The 23259-nt window shown below is 37.5% G+C and overlaps 1 long non-coding RNA gene across 3 annotated transcripts; it reads left to right on the top strand.

Annotated features, from left to right (window-relative positions):
- Nucleotides 1–1364: 1364 nt before the first annotated feature.
- Nucleotides 1365–11292, top strand: LOC144311286 (uncharacterized). Of its 3 annotated transcripts, XR_013376839.1 has the most exons (4): nucleotides 1365–1661; nucleotides 2565–2705; nucleotides 5122–5229; nucleotides 10915–11292. It is a non-coding gene; the product is annotated as an uncharacterized LOC144311286 (long non-coding RNA). The 3 variants fall into 3 exon arrangements; XR_013376837.1 differs by lacking the exon at nucleotides 5122–5229; XR_013376838.1 differs by lacking the exons at nucleotides 2565–2705; nucleotides 5122–5229.
- Nucleotides 11293–23259: the final 11967 nt, after the last annotated feature.

A 23259-nucleotide genomic window follows, 5' to 3' on the forward strand; every position in this document is an offset into this window, starting at 1 on the left:
AAATCAAGAGATCCACGCTTAACCAATTGCACCACCCAGGCACTACAGGAGATACTTCATTTTTATTAATGTGCTTATGGACTGAATAACACAATAGAAAAAGTGTATGTATATACATTTGGAAGATGATCCTGCCAATAATTTGTTAATACTGAAGTATTTTTTAAAGTATGAACATATTAGGGAAGAAGATAAAATGCTTCTCTTATAATAGAGGCAAATTTTTACCTGAACCATGTAGTTTGGGAAATGTTACTGAAAAATATAAAAGATATCACAATACAAAGATTAGGAATATAGAGTGCTCTATTGAAATAAAGCAGGAAAGAAGAAGTATGGTACATTTCTTATTCTATTTTAATTTTAATTTTGTAAATTCCAAGTGGTATCAGACAAGAGCGCATTATTCCTTCCTAATCCAGCAGCTTTGTGATTTGTAGACTATTTACTACATTTAAAAAAGGGCGAACAGGCAAAAAGCCCCAGTGAATGCTGTATTCACATATGAATGTGGAAGTATTACGACTCTGTTGGACTTGACTTGTCCTCAATTCCTCAGGAATAATCAGTTTTAGAGGGTCCGGGGAGAGTCTTTCCTGTTGAAGATTTTCTTTGTCTGTTTCCGTCAGCTGTATCAGATAGGAGTTAGTTTAAAAGTGAAACATGACATTCTGACAGTGAATCCAGCAGACAGATTCTTGGCTGCCTTCTCAGCTGCACTTGAACTTCTGCTAAGCATGTGATGAAAGAATGTTTTCAACTGCACCAGCTGTGGAGAGGTTAATAAAACAAAAGAGAAGAAACCAAAGTGTTCACTGTAGAAAGCTTCTGACTTTGCTGATTTTTTCTGGTTACAAACAATATGTCAGAGCTCTAACTGCTGCCTCGTTTTAGCCTTGAAATCCTTTGAAACAAGTTGGGTTTCTGAACTACAAGTTCAAGGATGATAAATAAGTCGCGCATCAAAATGCAATTTTACATATTTTGATCTGGGAACTCGAAACTTCTGACTTTGTCACAGATCCGTGGAAATTAGGAAAAATGTGTTTATTTTATTGGCAACCTCAGTAGCTCCTCCCACAAATAGAAAACTGCACATAGGCTTTCTGATCCTCAAGATATGTGGGAGCCAAGGTGGTCTTGTCTTATGGCCTGAGAACAGTGATTTGTTTCCTGTCCCCTCTTCCTGTGTCCTACTGCTCCAGGAGAGGTCCTGGAATGTGGAGCCTTGCCCAGCCTGTGTCTCAGGAGGTGATTTTGCAATCCTGTCTTGTGCAAAGAAGGTCAATTGCTGACCCAAGAACCATTTAAGCTGGGAGGAAGAATTAAACAATCCCCCCAGGGGGACTGACTGCAGAGACCTTTCCCGACAAATTAGAGTGCAGTGTGCAGGACAGGAGGGCTGTCCACTAAATTTCCCAAATCCTCCGTAGGCCCGTTGCTCCTCATAGCTGAGGTCCAACACTCAACGTGCTAGTTGAGCTCATCTCTGATGAGCTCATCTCATCTCTGCTGTCTTGTTGCATTCTCCTGAGCTGAAGGGATAGGCTAAGGAGTCCCATCCCTTCCCACAATCATAAGGGTTCTATCAGGAGGAGAGACGTAAAACCAATCTTTTACTATTGATTTCACTCCTGGCTGTCAACCTGGAGGCCAATTACGTAAGTGTTCGAGGGTGCAATGAATGTGATTTACGTATGTTATCTGGGAGACATGGTGTTTATGTTTGTTGGATTAAATGGGGGCAGAAAAAAAGTACAAGCATATAAAATCTGTAATACGTGAGAGAGGCTTTGGAAGGTATTTTTTAAAGTGATATTTTAGTTATATTTTTAGTTCTATAGATATATTTAAAGTTATTCCTGTCTTCAGAAATTGCTGTCTTCATCGTTTCATCCATCAGTGATATGAGAATCAGAGAATTAGAAACCTCTGAGATACAACTGATTGTGTTGGAGACAGTTTCTGAATAGCTGCAGGACTCCATGCAAGTCCTAATGCTGTACACCTTCCCCTCCTTCTCCTGACTCCCAGAATTCTAGTTGCTTAGCTCATCCATCCTCTTTTCCTTAGCATCTTCTCTCCATTGGACAGAGATCCTCATGGAGCCTTCTTGGTGACTCGTGGTTTGGTTCTCTCAGGCACTAGAGCATTATGACAGCAAACATAGGAAGCAAATAACACCTCTGTTCTGCACCAGAAGACAGTCAGCTGTACCAACATCTTGATATATTGGGTTAATAAGTTAGGGAATGATTAATTACAGCAGTAAGGAATTTGTCCTTCTAGGTTGTATTTGCCACAGGATAAGAAATGTGATTCAATTGATGCAAATGTGATCTGCAGAGGTCTGTTTGGGAGTACTTTCAGAGCAAAGTGAGGTATCCTTTGGATAAAGTATTTGAAGAGGAGTGGAGCAAATGTGGGAAGGTTTTGAGATGGTTGGGACAGTACGTGGGAAGCTAAGTTCCCCCACCCATTCTGTATAAGGTAACCATAAAATTGTCAAATACTGATTTGTATGTCAAGACCATGGTAATTTTCACTTTGTTTTCACTCTTCAGCTAGCCTACACAAAAGAAAGCAACATGGAGAAATTTTTTCAACCTCCACCATGCCCTCAATAATCCAAATAATCTGGCATTTTACCTGTTCATGAGAAATCACTGGCAAATTAAGAAAAAGAAACAAAATGACAATTTCAGGTGAGACATCTTCAAAGATCTCACTTAAAGCATTAATCTTAGCTTCCAAGCAAACCTGTATTTTTAATGTGAGTAACTTATTTTTCTGGACCTCAGTTTTTTTATGTCTTAAATAGGACTAAGAGTACCTGGCTAAATATAAAGAAAATAATTTAATATATGTGTAATCAAGTTACCTAGCAGAGAATACACAAACCAATTTAAGCTTCTGCATCCTTCCATATAAGAAATATAACACTTACCGAAGTTGATAGCAGAGGTAAACATAAATTAATTCTCATAAAACAGTCTTTAAAACACATATAATCAATGAGTAAAATCAGCTTTGAGGAGACACCTGGCTTCTAATTCAGAGACTACTTCAGCTGTGCATTTCCTTCAGAACTTTTGGAATGTGTGAATATGTTCAAGTGGGCAATAAGCAAACAGAAGTTTCAAGTCTTTGGCCTGGTTTGGAAGAAGTAGAAATAGCTAACTATTGGCCCTGAGACTCTGTGGCTTTCCCAAGAGACAAGATGTGCTGGGCGAGGAGCCTTAGATTGTGGAGGGGCAAGATTACAGGGCTTGGAACAAAATATTATTCTACATGGCCCGACAAGACATGTTATCAGATACTTAGTACTGGCTGCCTACCTGGGCAGTGCACCAAAAAGGAGAAGACTGTGGGGTTAGAGGAAATAATTATTGGCGGCTGTTATTCAACACTTAACAATCCACGTGAGGGAGCCAGGGCACAGATCCTCTTTTGCTGCTGTCTGTAGTAAGATGTTCGCTTCTCCCATCTTCAGGAATACGTTGATTCAAATGATTATTTTAAAATTTTGAAATATTTTAGCAAATATTTAGCAAACAGGAGAGATCATCTCCGTTCCTGCCAATGTCAGCCACTGAGAGAGGACTGTTGAGGGTTGAATCAGGGAGAGGGACAAGAGTCTCCTCCACCATCCAGCCGGACTCCCTTTCCAGTGGGCCCTTCCCCCGTGAGAAGTGAGTAAAGCATGGAACACACAGAAAGAGGACTAGCCACTGGCAGGTTACCTCTGGCTTGGAGCTAAACAAAATAAACAAAACAAAGGGCCCATTGCAACATTTGAGAACTTGGCTTTGATAACCGAGAACCTGGAAAAATTTTGCCAGACAGATTCACCAGTTCGCTCTCCTACAAAAGCTTGCCTGCCGGCTTCCCTTAGTGTGATTTTTGTTTGTTCTAAAATTGTGTGTGAGCATAAACATTTCTCAGTATGGACCATGACATACAGAATATCTGCATGTCTTGGCCTTAGGGTTCAGATTGTTCCTGGAATATCTGCTGTTTAATACCACAAAACAAATACAACACCGTAGAACGAAACCTTACAAATAACTTTCTAGAAAGTACATTTGGAAGCATATTTCTTCTTTCTGGACTGTCTGCTTCATTCTCAGAAGCAATTTTAAATGGTGAATTTTTAAAAAGGTTTTATGATCTCTTAATCATGTACCAGAAAGAGAAGGACATTGGAAAAACCAGCTTTACGATACAAATAACTCTCCGTAAAGTTCTGTAACATTGCTCTTAAAAACTCCTTATTAATTCAAGGCCAAACATAAGTAAAATATTTATAGACTTGTCAGATTAATTTCTGTGGGTCTTCTTTTAAGAGGAAAGTTTTTTTTTCTAGAAGACTTATTTATTGAATAAGCAATATGATTTTTAAATTGTTGTTACTCTTTAAAATTTTTAGTTATAAGTGATTTTGTGTCAGTTACATCTGCTATTAAAGTTTTCTTCTGCTCCTCCTTCTATCAGTAAGAGAGCTGGGTAATATCCTTACCATTACATCCTCCTCCTTATCACCATCCTCTTCAATGCCATCACCATCATCATATCACTCACTAGGAACCATTATGTGCCAGGCACTTTGCGTGCATTATTTCCATTGTCAAAATAACCCTGTAGTGTTTACAGGTAAGGCTCAGAAACTTAAAGCTCCAAGGACCCAAGGCTAGTAAGTGATGATTCTAGTAGAATTTGAACTCAGGGTTGTCTCTTTCAAAATTCTTCACTGTCCCTAATTCTGAAATATGTAAAATTCTCAAAAGCGAATAAAATATTGCCTCTTTGAAAATGGCAATAGTTAATTTATAAGCCTTAATATATCCAGTGGAGCAAATCCTTTGCCTTTAAAGTATCCTGTTTGTTCCTCAGAACTCTGTTTGGTTTTGTTCTGTTCTCAAAGCATCCAATTCGCTGCCAGAAAATAGTTCAAACATGTTGGAAGAATCAAGCTTCCTAAATTGAGCAACGCATGATTTGGTTTAAAACTGATATAACAATCGGAAATTCTGTTTATCCACTGAATCGTATTGATTACACGCCAGAGTCTTGTTTTTTTATCCTAACCACACTCATCTCCTTTTTTTTTTTCATCTACAGAATTCTCATAGCCTACAAAGCAAATTTCAAAACAGATATTCAAAGAGATAAAAGGGCTTAGGTAACTTGATAAAAATTACAAGGGGGAAATTAATTTCAAAGATAACCGTAAGTATCTGGAATATATAAGTAGTATCCAAGTTCTCGATAATGAAGTCATGTTATTTTATATTTTCAGAAAATGGAAAAAAGAAAAAAACTCTCAGAATAAAAATAAAAGTAGAGATAAGGCCTAAAAATGGAAAGCAACCATGGAGATAAAGTGAAAGACAAACAAGAATGTTTAGAAAAATCAGATAACAGAGATCCAAAAGAGAGAACCCTCAGGACAGAGAAACCTACAACGATAAATACTGATGGAAAATAATCAGGGCATAGGGTTATAATTCAAAGTAAAATTTCTAAATTGCACATCCTGTTTGAAAAAGTATCTTGTGTATCTTGGAGTTTACATGTGCCTGCTGCAGTGGGGAAACACACTGGATCTGGAATCAGGGGTCCTGGTTTGGGATCTGGCTTAGCCATTTGTTATCTCTGTTTACTTGGACAAGCTACTCAGCGCCCTGTTTTCTTACATATAGATGAAAGAGATGCTGGTAAATGCCTTCTGGCGCTAAAGAACTTAATCTAGCAATGAGTAGAATTTTGAATGACACCTTATTATATGGCAAGACAAGCTGCACAGGACTCAATAGCATTTGGAGAATCTTTTCTTTAAAAAGAATAGCTTCATCCTATCACTGTCACAACCTTATTTTGCTAATGTTATGCCAACAGCATCTTAGATTTTATTGTATGTAGTACATATCTGATCTTCCTTACTGATTAGGAACTGACTAAGCAAATAAAAGGTTGATATTTTAAGGTCTGTTGCCATTCTTGAGGTCTAGATTAAATCAGTGTACAACGGGTCACTACTGTAATTTGGCTCTTCTGTAGGATATACTTTAGCTTTCAGCTTAAATTCTCCCTGTAATTGCCAGAACAGTAAACCCTTTAATTTCAAATACACAATAATGCATAAAAGTATAGTGCTGTAGTTAGCATAAATTTTAAGATGGTCTAATGAAATGCATGTTAGAAGGAAGTAAAGGTAAGTTTGACATTGTAATTTCATGTAGGTTTTAAAGTCACATGGATTTTTTTTGGGGGTGTGTGTGTAATAAAGATCTTTCCCATCTCTTACTGTGTTTTTTTATGCAACCATCCTTGCCTGCATCCTAGAGTAATATAAAAGTAAGTCCTTCCTCTTTCCAGCTCTGCCTCCCCGTTCCATGTTCAATGTCTCTGTCTCTCTCTCACACACACATATACTCTCTCTCTCTCTCTCTCTCACACACACACACACACACACACACACTGCTGAGCACGTCAGTGGAAGATGCAGGCATTTCTTATGTCAGGGATAATGACCACAGATATTAGGAAAGGCAAGTGTTAAGCATGAACCCATGTTGGAGTTTGAGAAGCTGGTTTGAGGGAAGGACGCTTAGATGGGAATCAGTATTAATCTGAGCAGAACTGTACCTTCTCTCGCAGCTGCAGCTTCGTGACTTTGAGCTATGAGATCTTGAAACATTATTTAAACCCTCTGAAGCACAATATCCTATTATGTAATGTGACTATAAAAATAGTATCTATGTCATAGAATTATCAGTAATAAATGAAAGTAATTGCTTCTCTGCTCTGTAAGCTCTCAAAAAAGTAAACTGTCTAATCTCATTTTTTTTGGATATAAGTGGGTGGATTTTTTTTGTTAAATTAAAATAAGGGAATATTCAAATGAATAAAAGTAAGAAAAGTAGATGTGAAACATTTATAAAGATTGTAAGAGAGACTTTTGAATTCTAGAATAACGTATTTAGAAAATAGGAATTATGAAGACCAAGTCATGAACAAACCAGATCCTTCTATCTTTATAAAGAAAAATGTAAATCATTAATTATTCAGAAAGTGGTTGTAGATATATAAAAGTATTTACACAGGATTGGAAAAGATGACTTATCAGTGAGGCTGAGGCAGATTTATAGCAGAAATGCGGCTAACAGAAGCTGGTTCTTCTGTTCCTTTAGAGAGATTTACCAAATCAAAATGGTCCCCTAGTACAATGATGACTACTTAAAACTATTCTATGTTTGTCAGTTGTCTTAACTTCTTACTAGTTTTCCTGGCCATCATTGCGTAGGTAGATTAAAAACATCTAGTATCAGTTAACATTAAATAACCAGATTAGCACAAGGTGGTCTAAAAGGTGATTATCTCAGAGAAGGACTTGGATTAGTCCTGACCCCATTCGCTCCCACTCACTCATGTCTTCATAACTGCAAGAGCCTGGGGTAGGTGAACAAGGCAGTAGTTCAGGATTAATGAGTTTCCGGTCACAACAGGGAGGCTGGTGAGTCTCAGGTTGGAGAGGTATACCGAGAACAGAGACATGGCTTGCTGAAGGTAGTTTGAAAACCAGGAAACTCCTCCATGACATAGACGATCTGGAGCCTTGATGTGATAAAGAGCCCTTTCTATATCTCTCTCATCCTTGGGGCTCTTAAAAAATATCACATCCTTGTATTTGTATTACTCTTTAACATTATTCCATCCTACCTGAGGAAGTACATGCATGTCTATGTTTCTCATAAGCTAAGAGACCACTGTGAAGAATTCAAATGTTGCATAATTAGAATTTTATTTTTTCATATAAAATTATTTTTCAGATGGGTAGAAAATCAGATAGTTTCTTAGAAATCAGGTTCTTGAGTACCTTAAATAGTGGAAAAATATAGGAAATTGGTAGAAATGTAAGTTTTTATGTTTATATTTGGATATGTAATATCATCTACCCTCCCCCTCCACTTGCTTCTACAGGCCTGGTTAAATTAATTTTGCTATATAATTTAATTTTTTTAGTGGTCTAAAGTTCAGAAATACAAAATCTATATTCCTTCTGTATTACAAATTCTATTTTCCTAAAAATGAATACTATCTTTGCCTTTCTCAACAGCATAATCAGGCAATTAGGAAACATAGACAAGAAAAGATAGTAGGTTTCTTTACAAAACATTTATTTGGACTTATTTAATGTGTACCAGAAACTGTAAAGACTATTTATATACTTTGTATATAAATAAAGAACAAAAGCATTTATACTAAAGGAACAGAAAAATGAAAAAAAATTATAGCAGTTACTGGATTTTAGGGCTTTTTCAGTTGTTTCAATAATATTTAAAAATATTTTTCAAAATGTATAGTAATAAACTTTGTGATATTGCACCAAAAGGAATATGCTATAAGTAAATGCTTACGATGCCATTGGGATCAGCAGGAAACATCTTGTAATTTGTTCTCATGGTACAGGGTTGTTTATTTAAAGCATAAATGAATAATTCTTCTAACGGTCATTTCCAACCTCCATTTTACTGATAAAGACAGACCTGGGGAGAATATTGTTTACTGGAGTGAAATACAAAATTTTGGACTTACACTCTCAATTATGACTAGTTCTCACTTTTATTTTTTATGGTAGTGAAAATAGAAACCCAGGAACAAAAGGGAACACATTTCAGGGGGAACTCTGAGGGTGTGAGTTGGATTAGACTCCTGACCACCAACCAAGAGCTGAACCATGGGAACAGCAACGTGGCTTTCTCATGGGTATCTTTATTTTCAAGTTCTGGCCTCTCTTTCCTTTATAATATATCTGTTTCTCTGTCCCCCCCTACCCTTTTTACAAGTCTTTATAAGTTATGGGCATGATGTCCACCATAGGAAGGACTGTGAAGGGTTTTAATGATGTTAACTACTAATATTTCTTAAACACTAGGAGTTCGGTACTTCATTAAATTCTTTGTAAAGGTGCTTATCTTTTTTCTGTTGTTCAATGCCTTGGACAAAGAAGGAAGTTTTATCGAAATTGTGAGTGACACAAAATTAGGAGGATTAGCTAATGCATTTGAAAACAAAAATAATTCACTAGGAGTATTTTTAACGCCAGAAAAGTCAGTTGCACCAAAAAAATGGAAATGCAACAGGATAAAAGAAAAAAATCCTACATTTATATTTAAATAATCCATGCCTCACGTGGAGAATGGTAAAAATATGATTTGGTGATAAATGTTAAAAAAAATTGGGGGGTTTAAGGCAAGTTCATGTAACCCTAGAGTGTTCATCTGTTCCTAAATACCTAACTCAGTCATATACTCTATTAATTGAAATATAGCATTCGCATCAAGGGAATTATTAGTCTACCTCATTTGCTGCAGGTCACACAGGAAGTGCTGTATTGAGTCCTGGGCACCACATTTTAAGAGCAAAGTTGACAGCAAACTGGAACATGTTCAAAGGAAGGACCTTGAAGGGTCTGGAAACCATATCACATAAGGAGTAACAGGGGGAATGTGTTCATTTAACCCGAGAAAATGACAAGTTGTGTTAAAAATTTCAAAGGCTATTCTACAGAAGCGGAGGTAGATTTTTCTGCATAGTTACAGAACTAAAAACGAATGAGGGTAGTCACAGGGCGGTACATTTAGGTTCTTGCGAGAAAATGCTTTTATGATAATTATGGGCCCAGCACGCTTCTGCTGTGCAACTCTGCTGCTTTTCTGATAATTAAAGTTATTTATGGACAGGGTGATTTGGTACTAGTGAGTCACTGGCTACGGGGAGTATTGGGCAGGGTCTGTGTTCTCACCTGTGAGTGATAAGAGAGAGTCAGGGCTGCCAAGTCCTTGTGAGTCTGAGATAGAATCTATGGCAATACTTTTGTTGATTTCCTATAAGAAGCAGAGTTGGGGCCTCGGTCGATTTTTCCCATTTAGAAACTAAGGCCAATTTTCATTTCCATGATAATATGTGCTCAGGATGATCTCAGCCCTTTGGGGCATAAAGCTGAAGCCTCTTCTACACACAGGTAGACAGATGCGGGCACACACACACACACACACACACACTTCCATTTGACATATTTCTCTTTTTACCATCTCTCAGTTTTGTAGAAAGGGGAACAAGGTGGGTAGATGAAAACAGTAAGATGCATTTAAATCAAAGTCACCATCAGCATCTGTAGCAGAAATCCTTTCTCCGGGTTTATTTATGACTCTGACTGCAATAGTTTCTGATAACCTAGCACCACTGATGACCAGGCTGTTACCTGGTACCCTGTGTGGGAAAAGCTACACTGGAGAGAAAGAGGTAGACACTAATTTTTGTTCCATAACAAAAATCCTGAAGATGTTACATTAAATCACAAAATATGAAGTTGCAGATGCCTGTGGACTTTCTTGGGGATTGTAGAGTACAAACTCTACAAATTGTGTGGAAAGAACAGGCTAAATAAACTGTGCTATTGTTGGCTTCCATTTTGACACAATTTTCTGAAGATTTTTGTGCATGTGTACTAGTGACTATTGTATTCTTCAATGTAAATGCTTCACTCAAGAACAGGTCATTTATCTGTGAATTGAGAAATGGACATTTTATAGATGAGACTTTCTCTTCTTTGATTCCTCCCTTCTTCCCCTTATCTCCCTCTCATCCCCCATGGTCTCCTCCTCCTCCTCCTCCTTTTCCTCTTTCTCCTTCTCTTCCTCTTCCTCATGCTCCTTCTCCTCTTTTTGTTATTCTAACAAAGGAGCTGGATTTCTTTGAGCCCTCTCCACAGCCCCCACACACAGTGTTGGGTCTAGCGAGTAAGAATGTTTTCTTGGCTTTAGCTCTGGCATTTTAACTTTTTTCTGTGAATTGCACTTTGCTGACTCCACAACTTTTCCATGTCTTTCTTTTTTTTTTCCTTTGTAGATAACAAACAGGGCAGCATAAACTATGGAGAAATTATTAATAAAATCTCAAGAAGTCAACTCAGCATCTACTGAATAATGACCATGGAATGGTTTCCCTCTGGTTGCCTCTCCAGCCCTGGCCCGGGTGGCTCAGCCCGCCTGCCCTGTGTGGTTTGGGACCTTTAACTATGGGGCAAGTCATTAACCGGCTGGTGAAGCAGCAGCACATTGTTCTGTTATTTTCAAACCACAACAGCCTCTGTGGAATCTAAGAGCCATAAAGACAAGTTCTGATGCTGCCTGACAGAGGCATAATTCATGAAGTCTATAATTTAAAAGGATTTCAATGCAATTGTAAAACTAATAAAAAATAAATTGCTTTTGGGGAATGCTGGTACCTTTTTAATCAATTGATTCTATTAATTTAAAAATACAATTGGCCTGGTAGCTCCGTGTGTGTGTGTGTGTGTGTGTGTGTGTGTGTGTGAAGATAAGAAAGATTAAATCTGATGCTGGTAGTTTCAAGTTCATAACGTTGCTGTTGGACGCAAGAGGGGGGGGAAGAGAGAGAGAGAGAAAAGAAAAAAAGACAAAGAAAAGAAAAAAAAAAGAAAATCCCAGAACAATTTATGGCCTATAGCCAGTAACAAAGTGTTTCTCCCTGTACCTATACCTTTTTATCATCCACTGCCCCCCCTCAACTGTTGATAATGCCCAAGTTAAATTAAAAAAAAAGTTTTGATAACTTTCTAGAAGGTTTAGATTTCAGTCTGGATTGGGGAAAAACAAAACAAAACAAAACGCCTCAAACGAAGGGCTCTCTTTAATCAGATAATTGACCGGTCAGTAACTTTAGCCTGTCTGTGACACACCAGTTGGCAGGTACAGAGGTATGCAGCTCTGGGCCTTCACCTCCTATCCCTCTACTCTGCCTCCTGCCACTGTCACTGAGCTTCCCTGTCTTATTGCTGGTCTCCAGAGACTGTCCCCAAACATTCTGAAGTTCGGCAAAAGAGAGCCAGCTGTCAGAGGCGTTTATGCAGATGGCACAAAAGGGATTTCATCCTTCGGTTGCCCACCTGGGGGGGAAAGTAGGGCCCCTCCATACAGCTGTCTCTGATCCAGAGCACCCACGTTTCAAACTGATCCCTAGTTTCCTGAAATCCTGGCTCTAAAGTTGTTTGGGAGGCTTTGGTGGGGCTTTAAATTTGTATTTAAATGTACATTAACCCTTCTCTGTTAACTCCCTCATCGTGAGTAATGGAAGCTCAAAAATGCTCTCTGTAAAGTCACATCACAAAAGGCTCAGAAAATTATCCCTTACTCCTATTGTCTGCCTGTTTTCTTTTATTCCTTCCCTACTCATCACATTCCCTGGCAGCCATGAGTGAAATGTAACATGCTAAATGACTGACATCCATTAAAGTTCCTCGACAAGCCTTGGACTGGGTTTTGAAAGGCCTTTGGAAGAAAAAGGATTGTGTGCTTTTTGAATCTTGGTCTGCTGAACGGCTGCCAAGTGAGGGCTGCTCCATTCAAAGGGCTGAGTGAATAAATGAGAATAACATCCTTGGGGACCCACAGGATCGGCTTACTCTGAAAATGCTCAGCTTCACAAAGGGTCAGAGTCACAAGGTAAATGGAAATGGCTATGAGGGGACTTTGATGGCTGAAACACGGTAACAGTAGAGGACTTGAAAGAAAACTTTATTTAAAAAAATTTAAAAAGAGGGAAAAGAAAGAAGCAGGGAGTGGGGGAACCTCAGAACTGCAAAGTCAATTGATAAGAGCAAAACGCTTCAACAGCAACATCCATGAATATTTGTAAATGGTACACGAGTGGTGCATAGACAAGTGCACTTGCTTATGGACATGAATAAACTCTTCACCTATCCACAACTGTAAACATCATGAATTAATTTTATTTTACACATGAATAAAAACTGGGTCAAGCCTGTTAGATTATTTTCCTGGTGGGCTATAATATAAGGATTCGAATTTTCATCGTAGTTGCAAGTGATAGAATCTAGTGAGCCATCCATCAAACAAGCCATTTCTTTGGGCATGCCTTGTTTTTTTGTTTTTTAATTATTATTTTTAAAAAGATTTATTTATTTATTTTAGTGGACAGGGACAGGAAGAGAGGAAGAATCCTTCAGCAGACTCATGGCTGATCTTGGAGCCCAACACAGGGCCCCATCCTAGGACCCAGAGAACATGACCTGAGCCAAAACCAATAGTGGGAAGCTCAATTGTCTGAGCTACCCAGGCACCCCACTCCTTGATTTTTTGTTTGTTTGTTCTGTGTACATGTGATTTCTCAATTTGAATGATTTCTACTTAGCACTTTAATGGAAGTGCATTAGAAGCAGTTTCTAGGCAAAAAAAGAAAAAAAAAAAGTCAGAAAACCACAGGAATTCTTGACATGTTTCCACAGAGACTTCGCATGGTACCTGCCACAGGGTCACTCTTAGGAAGGCTCTCTGGTTCCTGACTTTTTCAGCTCATTTTAGGATATATACACTGAAGAAGAATAAAGAAATCCTATTGAATTAGTTACATAAGATTGCATCTAGTGAAGATTTAAATGAAGTTCTGGTCCCTCATTTGATTCAGCAAATGGCAATGACAATGGAAGCTGTGGCTCAATGGAATGAAAACTTGTGACAAAAGGCGGTCTTGCCCCTCTGGGTATGATTTCCAGTAGCCATGATATGTTGCTTAAATTCAAGCTTGGAGAGAATAGTGGATTGAATGGTGCCCCCACCTCCCAAGAAGTTGTCTATGCAGAATCTTTGAATCTGAACTTGGAAAAAAGGTCTTTGCAGAAGTAATCAAGTTAAAGAATTCAAGAGGAGGTCATCGTGGATTAGAGTGTCCAATGACAAGTGTCCTCCTTCTAAGAGAGAAGAGCGAAGGAAATGTGAAGACAGTGGCAGACATTGGAGCCACGAGTCTAAAAGCCAAGGAACACCAAGCATTACCAGCAGCCATGAGAAGCTAGGAAGGAGGCACAGAACAGATTCTCCTATGGAGCCTCAGAAGGAACGACACCACTGACACCTTGATTTTGGACTTCTGGCCTCCAGAACTGTGCGAGAATAAAGTTCTGTCATTTTAAGCCACCAAGGATGTGGTAGCTCCAGGAAATGAATACAGATGGCCCACAGCCCAATGTGCTACCACGATCATAAGGCCATCCAGCTTGGACTTGGTGCTCTTCGGTAGGAAGATCACGCAGCTATGGAGTCACCGGGTCACACTGGTTATAGGGGTTCACTCTGCCCAAGCTCTTCCCTTCAGTCATTTTCCCACGGCAATGCTGCCTGGTTTTCAATAATGAAACATGCATATCTCCTCAATACATTTAGATAATGTTTGTAAAGAAAAAAAGTTGTTCCCCCAAACTCCAGGAGTGAATGGGAAGAGACATATCTGTTATATTCCAAACACAGCTGGTATCAGGTCAAGGCTGCTGGTGTAAAGGAAGGCCACCGTACCTCACAAGACAACTATGTGTCAACAGCAAAATTAACTGCTCAGTAATGAGGAATAGATGTTTTCAGCATCTTGTATTCTAACTTGCTAGTTTGCTACCTATATTTAGTAATCATTGTGTTAATGATTTGATTGGTGTTTTGGGGTTATTATGTAGCACCTGTTAATCTTTTTTCAATTTAGAATAATGCAAAATTGGCTTTCAGATATTTTTTTCTTTCAAAACTTCTGATAATCAAGAATGGACAATGTGTGTTGTACAGGAGAGGTCAGTACATTTATGTATGCATATATTCTAAAAGAGCACGATTATACTTATAGAAGTTTTTTGTTGTTAAAAGATGCCACTTACCTACCTTCACCTAGTTATCTGAGTCAGAAACTTTTGGGAGTGGCCAATTTAATATAGATTTAGAATTCTTCAGTGTTTTCAAGTTCTAATAGATTCTTCTTCAGTTTTTTTTTTTTTTTTAATGTACGGGCTAAAAGAAACTTTTGAGTGAAAGTCACTTATTTAAAACAGACTGTTTTTAGGACATAAGAATGGTAAGACAATACATAATAAGCTTGAGTTTTTACAAATTAGATTTAATGAACAAAATGCTATTTGTTATACAAATTTCAAGGAATACAACATTTGAGGAAATGTCTCAAGTATGACTAATTGTCAACAAAAAGTTTCTAGATGTCAATGGCCAGAAAAAGTTCATCTGTTTTCCTACTTCAGTAATTTCCAAGGAGTACGATATCGGAGAAAGTAGCTGGAAGTGTAAATTTATAAAGCAGGGGTTGTATCTAACAGTTAATATGTAAATGTCCATCTGACTGTTTAGAATCTGTATGTGGGAAGAATCCTAGTTCCCAAAACAAACAAACAAAAGATTTATTATCCAGAGTGGATATATCACTATTATGTGTTCTAAAAATCCTATCTTTTTTTTAATGCTAAGTAAGGCTGACACATGGAATTCATTACATTCTAGTTAATGGTTTCAATCAAATCTGTAACAGAGCTGAGTAGGCAGCAAGCATTTCTGGACTGGTGTCTCCAATCACAGCGTACTCAGAGACACAAGCCTTCACACACACAGGAAATTCAGTGTCCAGGCTACCAAGGGTTAATTCCTCTTCCACCCACCTTTTTTACTCCCAACCAAATAAGTTGTTTTGTTTTAAAAATAAATTTAGTCTCTATGAAAGGCCAAAATAAAGGATCAGTAGGATAAATGATATTGCAGGATAAATGGTTTTGAATTTTTTTTAGCTTAGCACCATGATAAGTAGAGTCTGATGAAATGGAAGAAGAACCCTAGATTTCCTGATTGTGGCACTGCACGGTAGGTTCTTGAAACAGCTCATACGTGGAGGAGTAAGAAGGAATGATTTATTGACACGATGTGCAAATCTGTGTTCATTTTTTTTTTCATGCATCCAAACGTGATTTAAAGTTGATATATATCTAGAGGGTCTTTATTTATTTTTTTTTTTTTGAGGGTCTTTAAATTCTCATTTTTATTTGGAGTCTTTCGTTAATTTTTCTATACCATTTCATCTATTTCATTAACTTCAATGAACTGAACTTTTGTTTTCTTTGGGATGTGGAGATTGGCGAAAAGAACTCTATGTGAGTTTTTTTTAAAGATGTATTTCTTTTCTCAAGGATGCTTTGAAGGGCATCAGAGACAAACTACTGTGCACCGTGGATTCTGTAGGGGGGGCGGGGTGCCCTTTGCCTGCGTATGCAGTTTCGGCCTGCAGGGGGCAGCCAAATGCAGCGCAGCGGACGGAGCAGCGGACGCAGCCCTGTTTTCAAGCCACTGGAGTAACCCTGGTTCAGAAAAATGCAGCAAAAGCCAAAGTAAGCCCTCGTTCCCCATCTGTCACGGTGTGGCAGAGAGCTGAGGCAGCCATATTTAATCAACGCTGAAGTCTCCCTCTGGGTGATGTTCGTGCCCTTCTGTAATATTTTATTCTAAGCCATTTCCCAGACAGCATTATTGATTCGTGTCATTATTCTCCCCCCAGCTCCGGGAGCTTGTGCAATGTGATACCAGCTGCAGACCTCTTCGTGGACATAACCTGAGAACCGAAAAGTAAGGTGACTGCCTGCCACGTTCAGACTCACCCAGATGGCATATAATGCAGTGCACTGTGGGCATTTTAAATCTATTGGTTACAGTGCATTTGCAAGCATAGAAGATTACAAAAAAAAAAAAAAAAAAAGAATGAGAGAGAGAATAAAAGAAAAAAGAAAAAGAAAGAAAGGGAAAGAAGGAAAGAAAGAAAGAAAAATTGAGTTTGGCATTTGTTTCTTATTTCTGCTTTTTTATTTGGTGACTAGTAGGTTTATACTCATACTGAGAAGATACCGTACTTTAGGTATTTCGTGTGGGTGGTTTGGATGAGAAACTGCCCTCCCCTGGAAGAGTCATTAAAATAATAATACATTTGATATTTATTTTGACTAGAGTTCTGAAATTCTTTCCTTTCCCTTCTCTCAGAGGCAAAGAAAGATAGTAAACATTTTCTTTTTCCTTACTGACAGATAGATACAGACTTGTTAAAAGGAGGCCCTGGTTTGTGGATGGGTGAGAGAAGGAAGGAAGGAAAGAAGGAAGGAAGGAAGCAGAAGCAGGCCAGCAATTTTCATTATTCCTAGAGGTCTTCCTACTCTCAGGAAATGGCCCATTAATCAGTTTTCTCAAAGCCATTTCAGTTGGAGTCCCTAAACATCCTTAAAAGTGTGCCTACTGTTATTTACCTTGCAGACACAGTATTCTGAGGAGTAGCAAATGCTCTCCACATCATCCCTCATCCATACCCTTACACACGTATCCTTGCATAAAGGTCTACAAAATACAACCGAGATATCTGCAATTTTAGCACCAAGTTTTGGTTTTGGTCTTGGGCCCTGGGGAGTAGTGAAAGTTGAAATGCCCACTCTTTCCTCCTGCTCCAGCAAAGGTTTTCTGATTATTGTATCAAAGGTCGCCCCTGTAGTACTAAATCTGCATTGCAAGCACTTCAGGAATCTTTTTGTCTAGTTCAGTTTATGTTTATGATTGGAATTTACTGGTGTACAGTAATCATTATCAATCCAGAATTCTGCTTGCCACTTTGGTAAAACATAAAGTTCTTTTTTTTTTTTTTTTTAAGATTTTATTTATTTACTCATGAGAGACACAGAGAGAGAGGCAGAGACACAGGCAGAGGGAGAAGCAGGCTCCATGCAGGCATGCAGGGAGCCTGATGTGGGACCGGATCCCAGGTCTCCAGGATCACGCCCTGGGCCAAAGGCAGGCACCTAACCACTGAGCCACCCGGGCTGCCCAAACATAAAGTTCTTATGGTAATTATTTGCCTGAATATCATGAGAGGTAATAATCAAGATGAGAATCATCACAATATTACCTATTCTCATACATCTATACTTTGGATACTGGATTGAGTAACTTATTTACATTAACATCCAATCCTCCCCAAAGCTATAAGGAGTAGATACTCCATGCAGTTCATATGTGCTTAAACTGTAGCTCAGAGAGATTAAATTATTATTATTGTTTTAATTACACCATGCAAGTTACTTCAAGGGAGATAACTATTTTCTAAAGAACAATCATATAAGAAAGCCTGGATAATTCTAAGAAAAAAATTAATGCAAAACACTTGCCTCAGTAGGGATGAAACATAATCATTAAAAGTAATATTATCACAGGAATGATAGGACTGAAAGGAAAATCTAATAATAAGCCCAAGTTCAGACAGGAACTAATTTTACCAAGGTGCTCATTATGCCAGATGCCCGGTTGAGTGTTCTGCATACTTTTTATCACTTTATCCTTGTGTGGTTTTAGGAGTCATTATTGTCTCCACACTTTAGAGAAACAAACTAAGGCCTAGATAGATTTAGGAACTTGTCCAAAGTTACAGTTAGTCCATGTGAACCTTTAATCTTTCCAATTCTAGCATTAAGCTGCTATGCCACTATGTCCTCTGTCTTTCTAATCTATCGTAGTGTTTAGTACATGGTACTAAACATGGGATCAGCCAGTGGAAAAACAATACATTAGTCAAAAAGTGGTGCTGGCATAACTCTACAAATTAAGGGGAAAAAATTAAACTAAGTATTTACTTTAATCATACCAAAATAAATTCCAAATGGATCAAATATATAAATATAAATAATGAATCCATAAACATCCTTAAAAAGTTAGGATGAATATTTTTCTATTCTTGGGAAGGCCATTCTAAGTGTGACCAGAAAGCCAGGAATCATAAAGTAAAAAGGTGGTAACTGACTACAAAATATTTAAACATTTGATGGCAAAAGATATATATATATTTTTAATTTACTTATTTATTTATTCAGAGAGAGCGAAAGAGAGGCAGAGACACAGGCAGAGAGAGAAGCAGGCTCCATGCAGGGAGCCCGACATGGGACTCGATCCCAGGTCTCCAGGATCACACCGTGGGCTGCAGGTGGCACTAAACCGCTGCGCCACTGGGGCTGCCCGCAAAAGATATTTTAAACAATTTAAAAGGCAAATAACATACTAGGGAAATATTCATAACATATATAACTAGACAAAATATTAATGATCTTGATATATGAAGAAATCTTTAAGTCAATTAAGAAAATCAACATTTTAAGAGTAAAGGGGGCCAAATTTATAAATAGGTAGTTACAAGAAGAGTAATACAAATAGTCAAAAAATATCAGTAATAATCAAAGAAAAGCAAATTAAAACAGGAATGAGACAGTATTTTTCACCTATCTGCTTGGAAAAATTCAATACTTTGTATTAGCAATAGTTTAGGGGGCGCCTGCATGGCTGATTGGTTAAGCTCTGTCTTTGGCTCAGGTTATGAGGTCAGGCTCCTGGGTCTGTGGGGAGTTTGCTTGTCCCTCTGTACCACCACCACCCTGTGCCCCCCCCCCCCGCCACTTGTGCTCACGCTCTCTCTCTCTCTGTCTTAATAAATAAATAAATAAAATCTTTAAAGAAAAAACAAAAAAGATGGTTTAGGAAAAATGAGTATCTTAGGAAAATAAAATTGCCAATACTATTATTGAATCAGAAGTGAAAACGTACTCCATTTGTCCTAATAATTTTATTTTGAAAATATGAAGTTGCAAAAATCATTAGACAGTTAAATAAAAATACATGGATAAGATATTTAGAATGTTGAAGTAGATTTATTGCCACATTACTTATTACAGCACAAAACTGGAAACAATATAAATGTCTATCATGAAGCAATTTCTGTTAGACATTATAGTATATGGATACAATGGAATACTATGAACCATTAGAAAGAATGCTGCAAAGCTATATTTATGATCATGGAAATGTGTTCATGACATTTAACTTAAAAAATGCAAGCTACAAACCAGCTGTGAAAAATCGTATGTGAATACTAGTTTGTGTCTAAAGAGAAGACTAATGGCTATTAGTGGTTTTTAAAAAATTCCTTATTGTATTAAATATTTTGTTTGTTTCACAATGTCCTATGTTTACTACCAGGAAAGCAGCAAAAGGAAAGCTATTTTCCTTTTGGGAAACTTTTGGAAGAATATACATGGATTGGAATTGAATGAAGCAGAAATGGAAAGGAGGCAATTCAGAAGACTTTCTCCTCAGGCTTCCTAGGGGCTTTACAGCCTCATTGGAGCATCTATGCTCCTGCTGGGCAACCACTCTGTTCTTCTTCTTTTTTTTAATGCTAACATGTTCAGCTCTGCCATTATTTTGGCTGGTTTTTGGCTTTGGCCAGTCATGACTCTTGCTGTTCTGGTGCCATTTCAGCATTTACATTAACTGGCTATACTGCTCTGTGGGTATTTCTTACTTAAAATCGCAGAGAAAAGGAATTTGATCAAGCTATTTTTTCTTTTCTTCAGTCTAGATAGACCCTGTCGAATTATCATGGCCGGGCCTGTGGCTCGGTTATCCTGGAGTCAGGTGCTCACTTACTATAATTACTGGGGATGATTAGCATATCTCATGATATCCAGGCTGTAAGATCAGACACTCAAATAGCAGTTGGAAACAAGGTCATTTCCTTTACAAGGGCATTTTGGTGGGCAAGCAGGGAGTACCTGCTTGGCAATTAAAACTATCATGTAGGGGTGCCTGGGCGACTCAGTGGTTGAATGTTTGCCTTCTACTCAGGCCATGATCCCTGAGTCCCGAGATTGAGTCCCATATCGGGCTTCCTGCAGGAAGCCTGCTTCTCCCTCTGCCTATGTCTCTGCCTCTCTCTCCGTGTGTCTCTCACGAATAAATAAATAAAATCTTTAAAAAATTTAGACTATTATATAGAGACTATCCAACTTACTTCCTATGACTATTCATTTAACATTTTAGAGCTGGTAGGGAAAAATAAATCAGAATTTCCTCTATATAACTGGGTAAACTTGAAGATCCAGAAAGAAGAGTCAGTAGAACTAGATTTAATAGGGAAAGTTATTTTTGTATTTAAGAAAGTTTTGGTCTTGAAATAATCAAATATCTTTAGCAAATTTGATGGGCAAGTAAAAAAATACCCAAACCTTTGGGTACTCTTGTTGTACATTTTTAAGAACCATTCAGAAATTCTTCACAGTGCAAGGAATATGATACATTTTTGCTTCAAGTAATGTTATATGTAAATCTTTACAAAATTAAAACTCAAAGAAGATAAAAAATAGCATTTAAAATGATGATTTAATAGTTTAGCCTAAATTTCTCTGATAAAAATTTATAATATTAATTTGTCCATGTTGTACAATTTAAAATCTGAATTTCTTTAAAAATATTTGAATTTCATTTAAATTATAAATGGCAATGATCTGCACCGAGCCATTACTATGATTTACTAAGTGTCTCTGAATGTCTTATTACAAGTCACAAATCTTATTGATTCAAAAACTGAGATAAGAAACTTAAGTAATGATTTTGTCCAAATTCATATATTTAATCATTTGCTTGAACAAAGCAAACTCAAAGCTTGAATAATTATCCAGGGGTCTAATTTGCATGACCAATATAAAAAATGCTGTGAAAATTCCCTAAGCAAATAGAGTAAATGTTGATACTACCCTAAGAGACCAGTGTTTCAGCCCAGATCTGAGGATTAGATTCCATGATATTATTCACTTCCAATTATATTCATGAAAGGTTTTAATGCAAGTAAACATAATACTTATATTTTATCATTCCATTATATTAAAACCATGATTAAAATTCCCAATGTATCTTGGGGTATGCTAGCACTAGGGGTTGAGATTGAAAGATACAACCCTCAGTTTGAAGGAATTTAAAGTTCAGTAGAGGGATCCCTGGGTGGCGCAGCGGTTTGGCGCCTGCCTTTGGCCCAGGGCGCGATCCTGGAGACCCGGGATCGAATCCCACATCAGGCTCCCGGTGCATGGAGCCTGCTTCTCCCTCTGCCTGTGTCTCTGCCTCTCTCTCTCTCTCTGTGACTATCATAAATAAATAAAAATTAAAAAAAAAAATAAAGTTCAGTAGAGGAGACAGACAAGTAAATAGCTTAAAGCATCTGCTTTCTTAGAAAAGTGCTAAGGATGTTAAGGGAGACCTGGACATTATTCTTTTTCTCATTCTTGTTGGGAGTCATCCATATATTAATATTTTCATGAACATTCGAGTATTTCAATATCCTGAGTTTGAGTGTCTTCTCAGTGTAGAGCTACAACACGTTTTGGGAGTTAATAGATAGTCTACACAAGCCTTTAGGCATAATTTCTACTGATATGAAACATGACTTTAAATTCTTGCCAAACAATACTTCTGTAGTGTTTTTTGCTTGATGAGAACTGTTGTATTGAGTTCTGACAGCAATAAAGGTGTTTCATCAATCCATCTCATGAAGTAGTGGTACCCATCTAATGCAACCAACCAAACACTTTATAAAGTTTAACATTCTCATTTCATTTCCAAACACTCACTAAATACAGAGGATTTTTTTTTTTAACACACCTTGTTGATTTTCTATGTAGGGTAAAAAGTATGTGCTTCATTCAAGTAATTGTATTCAATCTCCTACACTCATCTTGCTTAAAATTTCATCTCTTTTGTACTTTATAATATCAACTTACAAGTCATTTTGTAGTGCCCTGGGTCATCTTGTTTTATAGATAAAAATCATTTAATACAAAAAAAGGGGCAAAAAAGAAAAAAGTGAATTGATATAAGACCTAAGCATTTCCTCGATAGGCAATGCAAAAGACCTAAGGAATTTTCTTGATGATCCGTTTCATTTCCTAGTTATACAACTTAGAAAAAGATAACCTTCCAAAAAAATTCCATTGAGAAAGTGCTCTTCTAACATAATTGTGGGATTTCAATTTCAATTAAAATAGGACTTTTCTCCACATAGTCTAAAATTGAGAATGAGACTGGAATCGTCTTTCTTGGCAAGGGCTATAAGCCAGCAAACTCACCATGAAGGATAGAAAAATAGGTAGAATAAAACTCTGAAATCTTCAGAAAATGTGTTACTTCATTTTAAGACAAATCTCATGTAGGAGAAGAAAGAGCTTATGTAGGAGAAGAAAGATATATGTCTTTCAAATATATAAAACACAATTTGTAGCCACTTGCATCAGCCCAGCTAACAGAAATACAGTTAGACTACAGAAGACGAATAGGTGTTTTTCAGAGACAAAATATTCCAAGACATGTGAATTATTAGAAACTTAAAGGCAAAATGGTCATTATTAATATCCATGTTGTGACTTGTGTAGTAGTTAAAATGTTCCTGATTTGAATGCAGTTCTTTTTCTTTCCCTCCCTCCTTCCCTCCTTGCCTGTCTTCCTTCCTTCCTTCCTTCCTTCCTTCCTTCCTTCCTTCCTTCCTTCC

This window comes from Canis aureus, chromosome 1, assembly GCF_053574225.1.
Source record: "Canis aureus isolate CA01 chromosome 1, VMU_Caureus_v.1.0, whole genome shotgun sequence".
NCBI classification, from domain to species: domain Eukaryota; kingdom Metazoa; phylum Chordata; class Mammalia; order Carnivora; family Canidae; genus Canis; species Canis aureus.